This window comes from Oncorhynchus nerka, linkage group LG15 (assembly GCF_034236695.1).
Source record: "Oncorhynchus nerka isolate Pitt River linkage group LG15, Oner_Uvic_2.0, whole genome shotgun sequence".
NCBI classification, from domain to species: Eukaryota; Metazoa; Chordata; class Actinopteri; order Salmoniformes; family Salmonidae; genus Oncorhynchus; species Oncorhynchus nerka.
Window position 1 is genome coordinate 8,244,714 of NC_088410.1, and position 8,585 is coordinate 8,253,298.

The following is an 8,585-nucleotide window of genomic DNA, read 5'->3' on the forward strand; positions in this document are numbered from 1 at the left end:
GTGTATAGAGCCAAGTTATCATTACTCAGTGTGTATAGAGCCAAATTATCGTTCCTTATTGTGTATAGAGCCAAGTTATCATTCCTCATTGTGTATAGAGCCAAGTTATCATTCGTTACGCATTGTGTATAGAGCCAAGTTATCATTACTCAGTGTGTATAGAGCCAAGTTATCGTTACTCATTGTGTATAGAGCCAAGTTATCGTACCTCATTGTGTATAGAGCCAGGTTATCGTTACTCATTGTGTATGGAGCCAAGTTATTGTGTTACTCATGGTGTATAGAGAGCCAAGTTATCGTTACTCATCGTTACTCATTGTGTATGGAGCCAAGTTGTCGTTACGCACTGTGTATAGAGCCAAGTTATCGTTACTCATCGTTACTCATTGTGTATGGAGCCAAGTTGTCGTTACTCATTGTGTATAGAGCCAAGTTATCGTTACTCATTGTGTATGGAGCCAAGTTGTCGTTATTCATTGTGTATAGAGCCAAGTTGTCGTTACTCATTGTGTATAGAGCCAAGTTGTCGTTACTCATTGTGTATGGAGCCAAGTTATCGTTACTCATGGTGTATAGAGCCACGCACTGTTATCGTTACTCATCGTTACTCATTGTGTATAGAGCCAAGTTGTCGTTACGCACTGTGTATAGAGCCAAGTTATCGTTACTCATCGTTACTCATTGTGTATAGAGCCAAGTTGTCGTTACGCACTGTGTATAGATCCAAGTTATTTCACTGTTCAATCTACACCTGTTGTTTAAGAAGCATGTGACAAATAACATTAGATTTGATCTAAAATAGCACCCTATTCCTGCTATAGTCCACTACTTTAGACCAGAGCCTCCCAATCACCCAGGTATGTATGTCTGCCCCATCCACCAGCTGAGAACCACCACACCTCCCAATCAGCCAGGTATGTATGTCTGCCCCATCCACCAGCTGAGAACCACCACACCTCCCAATCAGCCAGGTATGTGTGGATCAGCCCCAGTGAGTCCACCATAGTTACTGAGATGGATGGAGTTGAAGGGGACAATCAGCAGCCTTTTCCTCATCTTGTAGTTTTTTTTTACACTTTAATTGAACCATGGACTGAAGAAGAGGACCAGGTACAGCCCATTGGGATGTTTATCTCAGTGTTACAGATGACCCTAACATCCACAGGTGACAGCTTGGGATGTTTATCTCAGTGTTACAGATGACGAGAGAAGAGCTCGGACTGAAGAAGTGGACCAGGTACAGCAACCTTGGGATGTTTATCTCAGTGTTACAGATGACGAGAGAAGAGCTAACGGACTGAAGAAGTGGACCAGGTACAGAACCATTGGGATGTTTATCTCAGTGTTACAGATGACAGAGAAGAGCTAACGGACTGAAGAAGTGGACCAGGTACAGCGAACCATTGGGATGTTTATCTCAGTGTTACAGATGACGAGAGAAGAGCTGGACTGAAGAAGGGGAGCAGGTACAGCAACCATTGGGATGTTTATCTCAGTGTTACAGATGACGAGAGAAGAGCTAACGGACTGAAGAAGTGGACCAGGTACAGCGAACCATTGGGATGTTTATCTCAGTGTTACAGATGACGAGAGAAGAGCTAACGGACTGAAGAAGTGGACCAGGTACAGCGAACCATTGGGATGTTTATCTCAGTGTTACAGATGACGAGAGAAGAGCTAACGGACTGAAGAAGGGGAGCAGGTACAGCGAACCATTGGGATGTTTATCTCAGTGTTACAGATGACGAGAGAAGAGCTAACGGACTGAAGAAGAGGACCAGGTACAGCGAACCATTGGGATGTTTATCTCAGTGTTACAGATGAGAGAGAAGAGCTAACGGACTGAAGAAGAGGACCAGGTATGGCGAACCATTGGGATGTTTATCTCAGTGTTACAGATGAGAGAGAAGAGCTAACGGACTGAAGAAGAGGACCAGGTATGGCGAACCATTGGGATGTTTATCTCAGTGTTACAGATGACGAGAGAAGAGCTAACGGACTGAAGAAGGGGAGCAGGTACAGCGAACCATTGGGATGTTTATCTCAGTGTTACAGATGACGAGAGAAGAGCTAACGGACTGAAGAAGTGGACCAGGTACAGCGAACCTTGGGCTGCTCAGAAGTCATGTGCCCAATCATCTAATGATGTTTATCTCAGTGTTACAGATGACCAGAGAAGAGCTAACGGACTGAAGAAGGGGAGCAGGTACAATCATCTAATGAACCATTGGGAAGTTTATCTCAGTGTTACAGATGACGAGAGAAGAGCCCAATCACTGAAGAAGGGGAGCAGGTAATCAGCTAATGAACCATTGGGATGTTTATCTCAGTGTTACAGATGACGAGAGAAGAGCTAACGGACTGAAGAAGAGGACCAGGTACAGCATCTAATGAACCATTGGGATGTTTATCTCAGTGTTACAGATGAGAGAGAAGAGCTAACGGACTGAAGAAGAACCACCAGGTATGGCCCAATCATCTAATGAACCATTGGGATGTTTATCTCAGTGTTACAGATGAGAGAGAAGAGCCCAACGGACTTAAGAAGAGGACATCAGGTCATGAGGATGTTTATCTCAGTGTTATCAGATGACGAGAGAAGAGCTAACGGACTGAAGAAGTGAAACCTTCTCTGGGCTGAAATGAGCAGCATGTGTTCTCAGGGTGCAGAACCAGGTTACGCTGATAATGCTCAGACCACCCACCCAACACACAGAGACACGCCAGGTCATGAGAATCCAGCCACCTCTCAGGAAGTCATGTGCCCAATCATCTAATGAACCATTATCCAAAGTCATGTGCCCAATCATCTAATGAACCATTATCCTTCCTGAGGAAGTCATGTGCCCAATCATCTAATGAACCATTATCCACCTGAGGAAGTCATGTACCCAATCATCTAATGAACCATTATCCTTCCTGAGGAAGTCATGTACCCAATCATCTAATGAACCATTATCCTTCACCCTGAGGAAGTCATGTACCCAATCATCTAATGAACCATTATCCTTCCTGAGGAAGTCATGTACCCAATCATCTAATGAACCATTATCCTTCCTGAGGAAGTCATGTGCCCAATCATCTAATGAACCATTATCCACCCTCAGGAAGTCATGTGCCCAATCATCTAATGAACCATTATCCTTCCTGAGGAAGTCATGTACCCAATCATCTAATGAACCATTATCCTTCCTGAGGAAGTCATGTACCCAATCATCTAATGAACCATTATCCTTCCTGAGGAAGTCATGTGCCCAATCATCTAATGAACCATTATCCACCCTGAGGAAGTCATGTGCCCAATCATCTAATGAACCATTATCCTTCCTGAGAAGTCATGTGCAATCATCTAATCCTTTCCTGAGGAAGTCATGTGCCCAATCATCTAATGAACCATTATCCTTCCTGAGGAAGTCATGTGCCCAATCATCTAATGAACCATTATCCTTCCTGAGGAAGTCATGTGCCCAATCATCTAATGAACCATTATCCACCCTCAGGAAGTCATGTGCCCAATCATCTAATGAACCATTATCCTTCCTGAGGAAGTCATGTGCCCAATCATCTAATGAACCATCATCCACCCTGAGGAAGTCATGTGCCCAATCATCTAATGAACCATTATCCTTCCTGAGGAAGTCATGTGCCCAATCATCTAATGAACCATTATCCTTCCTGAGGAAGTCATGAATCATCTAATGAACCATCCTTCCTGATGTCATGTGCCCAATCATCTAATGAACCATTATCCACCCTGAGGAAGTCATGTACCCAATCATCTAATGAACCATTATCCTTCCTGAGGAAGTCATGTACCCAATCATCTAATGAACCATTATCCACCCTGAGGAAGTCATGTACCCAATCATCTAATGAACCATTATCCTTCCTGAGGAAGTCATGTACCCAATCATCTAATGAACCATTATCCACCCTCAGGAAGTCATGTGCCCAATCATCTAATGAACCATTATCCTTCCTGAGGAAGTCATGTGCCCAATCATCTAATGAACCATTATCCACCCTGAGGAAGTCATGTGCCCAATCATCTAATGAACCATTATCCTTCCTGAGGAAGTCATGTGCCCAATCATCTAATGAACCATTATCCTTCCTGAGGAAGTCATGTGCCCAATCATCTAATGAACCATTATCCTTCCTGAGGAAGTCATGTGCCCAATCATCTAATGAACCATTATCCACCCTCAGGAAGTCATGTGCCCAATCATCTAATGAACCATTATCCTTCCTGAGGAAGTCATGTACCCAATCATCTAATGAACCATTATCCACCCTGAGGAAGTCATGTGCCCAATCATCTAATGAACCATTATCCACCCTCAGGAAGTCATGTGCCCAATCATCTAATGAACCATTATCCTTCCTGAGGAAGTCATGTGCCCAATCATCTAATGAACCATTATCCTTCCTGAGGAAGTCATGTGCCCAATCATCTAATGAACCATTATCCACCCTCAGGAAGTCATGTACCCAATCATCTAATGAACCATTATCCTTCCTGAGGAAGTCATGTGCCCAATCATCTAATGAACCATTATCCTTCCTGAGGAAGTCATGTGCCCAATCATCTAATGAACCATTATCCTTCCTGAGGAAGTCATGTGCCCAATCATCTAATGAACCATTATCCTTCCTGAGGAAGTCATGTGCCCAATCATCTAATGAACCATTATCCTTCCTGAGGAAGTCATGTGCCCAATCATCTAATGAACCATTATCCACCTCTCAGGAAGTCCCAATCATCTAATGAACCATTATCCTTCCTGATTATCCACCCTCAGGAAGTCATGTGCCCAATCATCTAATGAACCATTATCCTTCCTGAGGAAGTCATGTGCCCAATCATCTAATGAACCATTATCCTTCCTGAGGAAGTCATGTGCCCAATCATCTAATGAACCATTATCCTTCCTGAGGAAGTCATGTGCCCAATCATCTAATGAACCATTATCCACCCTGAGGAAGTCATGTACCCAATCATCTAATGAACCATTATCCTTCCTGAGGAAGTCATGTGCCCAATCATCTAATGAACCATTATCCACCCTGAGGAAGTCATGTACCCAATCATCTAATGAACCATTATCCTTCCTGAGGAAGTCATGTGCCCAATCATCTAATGAACCATTATCCACCCTCAGGAAGTCATGTGCCCAATCATCTAATGAACCATTATCCTTCCTGAGGAAGTCATGTGCCCAATCATCTAATGAACCATTATCCACCCTGAGGAAGTCATGTGCCCAATCATCTAATGAACCATTATCCTTCCTGAGGAAGTCATGTGCCCAATCATCTAATGAACCATTATCCTTCCTGAGGAAGTCATGTGCCCAATCATCTAATGAACCATTATCCTTCCTGAGGAAGTCATGTGCCCAATCATCTAATGAACCATTATCCACCCTCAGGAAGTCATGTGCCCAATCATCTAATGAACCATTATCCACCCTCAGGAAGTCATGTGCCCAATCATCTAATGAACCATTATCCACCCTCAGGAAGTCATGTGCCCAATCATCTAATGAACCATTATCCTTCCTGAGGAAGTCATGTGCCCAATCATCTAATGAACCATTATCCACCCTCAGGAAGTCATGTGCCCAATCATCTAATGAACCATTATCCTTCCTGAGGAAGTCATGTGCCCAATCATCTAATGAACCATTATCCACCCTCAGGAAGTCATGTGCCCAATCATCTAATGAACCATTATCCTTCCTGAGGAAGTCATGTGCCCAATCATCTAATGAACCATTATCCTTCCTGAGGAAGTCATGTGCCCAATCATCTAATGAACCATTATCCTTCCTGAGGAAGTCATGTGCCCAATCATCTAATGAACCATTATCCTTCCTGAGGAAGTCATGTGCCCAATCATCTAATGAACCATTATCCACCCTCAGGAAGTCATGTGCCCAATCATCTAATGAACCATTATCCACCCTCAGGAAGTCATGTGCCCAATCATCTAATGAACCATTATCCACCCTCAGGAAGTCATGTGCCCAATCATCTAATGAACCATTATCCTTCCTGAGGAAGTCATGTGCCCAATCATCTAATGAACCATTATCCTTCCTGAGGAAGTCATGTGCCCAATCATCTAATGAACCATTATCCTTCCTGAGGAAGTCATGTGCCCAATCATCTAATGAACCATTATCCTTCCTGAGGAAGTCATGTGCCCAATCATCTAATGAACCATTATCCTTCCTGAGGAAGTCATGTGCCCAATCATCTAATGAACCATTATCCTTCCTGAGGAAGTCATGTGCCCAATCATCTAATGAACCATTATCCTTCCTGAGGAAGTCATGTGCCCAATCATCTAATGAACCATTATCCACCTCTCAGGAAGTCATGTACCCAATCATCTAATGAACCATTATCCTTCCTGAGGAAGTCATGTGCCCAATCATCTAATGAACCATTATCCTTCCTGAGGAAGTCATGTGCCCAATCATCTAATGAACCATTATCCTTCCTGAGGAAGTCATGTGCCCAATCATCTAATGAACCATTATCCTTCCTGAGGAAGTCATGTGCCCAATCATCTAATGAACCATTATCCTTCCTGAGGAAGTCATGTGCCCAATCATCTAATGAACCATTATCCTTCCTGAGGAAGTCATGTGCCCAATCATCTAATGAACCATTATCCTTCCTGAGGAAGTCATGTGCCCAATCATCTAATGAACCATTATCCACCCTGAGGAAGTCATGTGCCCAATCATCTAATGAACCATTATCCTTCCTGAGGAAGTCATGTGCCCAATCATCTAATGAACCATTATCCTTCCTGAGGAAGTCATGTGCCCAATCATCTAATGAACCATTATCCTTCCTGAGGAAGTCATGTGCCCAATCATCTAATGAACCATTATCCTTCCTGAGGAAGTCATGTGCCCAATCATCTAATGAACCATTATCCTTCCTGAGGAAGTCATGTGCCCAATCATCTAATGAACCATTATCCTTCCTGAGGAAGTCATGTGCCCAATCATCTAATGAACCATTATCCTTCCTGAGGAAGTCATGTGCCCAATCATCTAATGAACCATTATCCTTCCTGAGGAAGTCATGTACCCAATCATCTAATGAACCATTATCCTTCCTGAGGAAGTCATGTGCCCAATCATCTAATGAACCATTATCCTTCCTGAGGAAGTCATGTGCCCAATCATCTAATGAACCATTATCCTTCCTGAGGAAGTCATGTGCCCAATCATCTAATGAACCATTATCCTTCCTGAGGAAGTCATGTGCCCAATCATCTAATGAACCATTATCCTTCCTGAGGAAGTCATGTACCCAATCATCTAATGAACCATTATCCTTCCTGAGGAAGTCATGTACCCAATCATCTAATGGACCATTATCCTTCCTGAGGAAGTCATGTACCCAATCATCTAATGAACCATTATCCTTCCTCAGCATATTTTCTGCACCAATGATTGTGATTGTATGTATGTATGTATTTATGTATGGTGTATCACTGGCAAACTGATTTCACAGACATGTGGGGCCCTCTACTGTCCATATTGACAAGGTGATTGTATGTATGTATAGTGTATCACTGGCAGACATGTGGGGCCCTCTACTGTCCATATTGACAAGGTTCTACTCAGATACAAGGGATTCTTTAAGCAGACAATATGCAGGAAAATAACTGACATACTGAAGAAGGTTGGAGCGAAGTAGAAGGTGCTCAACCAACGTCAGACGAGGTGCAACCAGCAATCCTATTGGCTGTCGAGGTGCAACCAGCAATCCTATTGGCTGTTGAGGTGTAAACAGCAATCCTATTGGCTGACGAGATGCAACCAACAATCCTATTGGCTGACGAGGTGCAACCAACAATCCTATTGGCTGACGAGGTGCAACCAACAATCCTATTGGCTGACGAGGTGCAACCAACAATCCTATTGGCTGTCGAGATTCAACGAGCAATCCTATTGGCTTTCGAGGTGCAACAAGCAATCCTATTGGCTGTCGAGGTGCAACCAGCAATCCTATTGGCTGTCGAGGTGCAACCAGCAATCCTATTGGCTGTCGAGGTGCAACAAGCTATCCTATTGGCCGTCAGGTGAAGGCCCAATGCATCTCGATTCTAACTGAGCGAGTCTGAAGAAAACTAATAATACACAACACGGTTGATTAAATTAAAACATTTTTAATCAGTAAAAATCTGTTCAATATTTGACATGTAAAACAGCTGCATCTTCTCTATACCTGAATTAACATAGAAAGACATTTTTAGCGATTCTTGTAAAAATAGATTAATTTAACAAAAAGAAACAGAAACAAAATGCACATTCTCTATGGAGAAATCACTTGGTGCTCCTTGGAAAAATAAAAAAAACACAACCAAAAACCAGGCTTCAGAAGATAGCTTCTCACTACTAAACTCACCTAGGGTATATGTCCCAAATGGAAACCCTATTAGCTAGACTAGCACTGCATCTAGAATAGGGTGCCATTTGAGGTGTATTTCTAGTGTTCATCGGCCCATTGGGCTTATTCCATTTCTTGTCGTTCCATGTCACCTGCCCATTTGACTT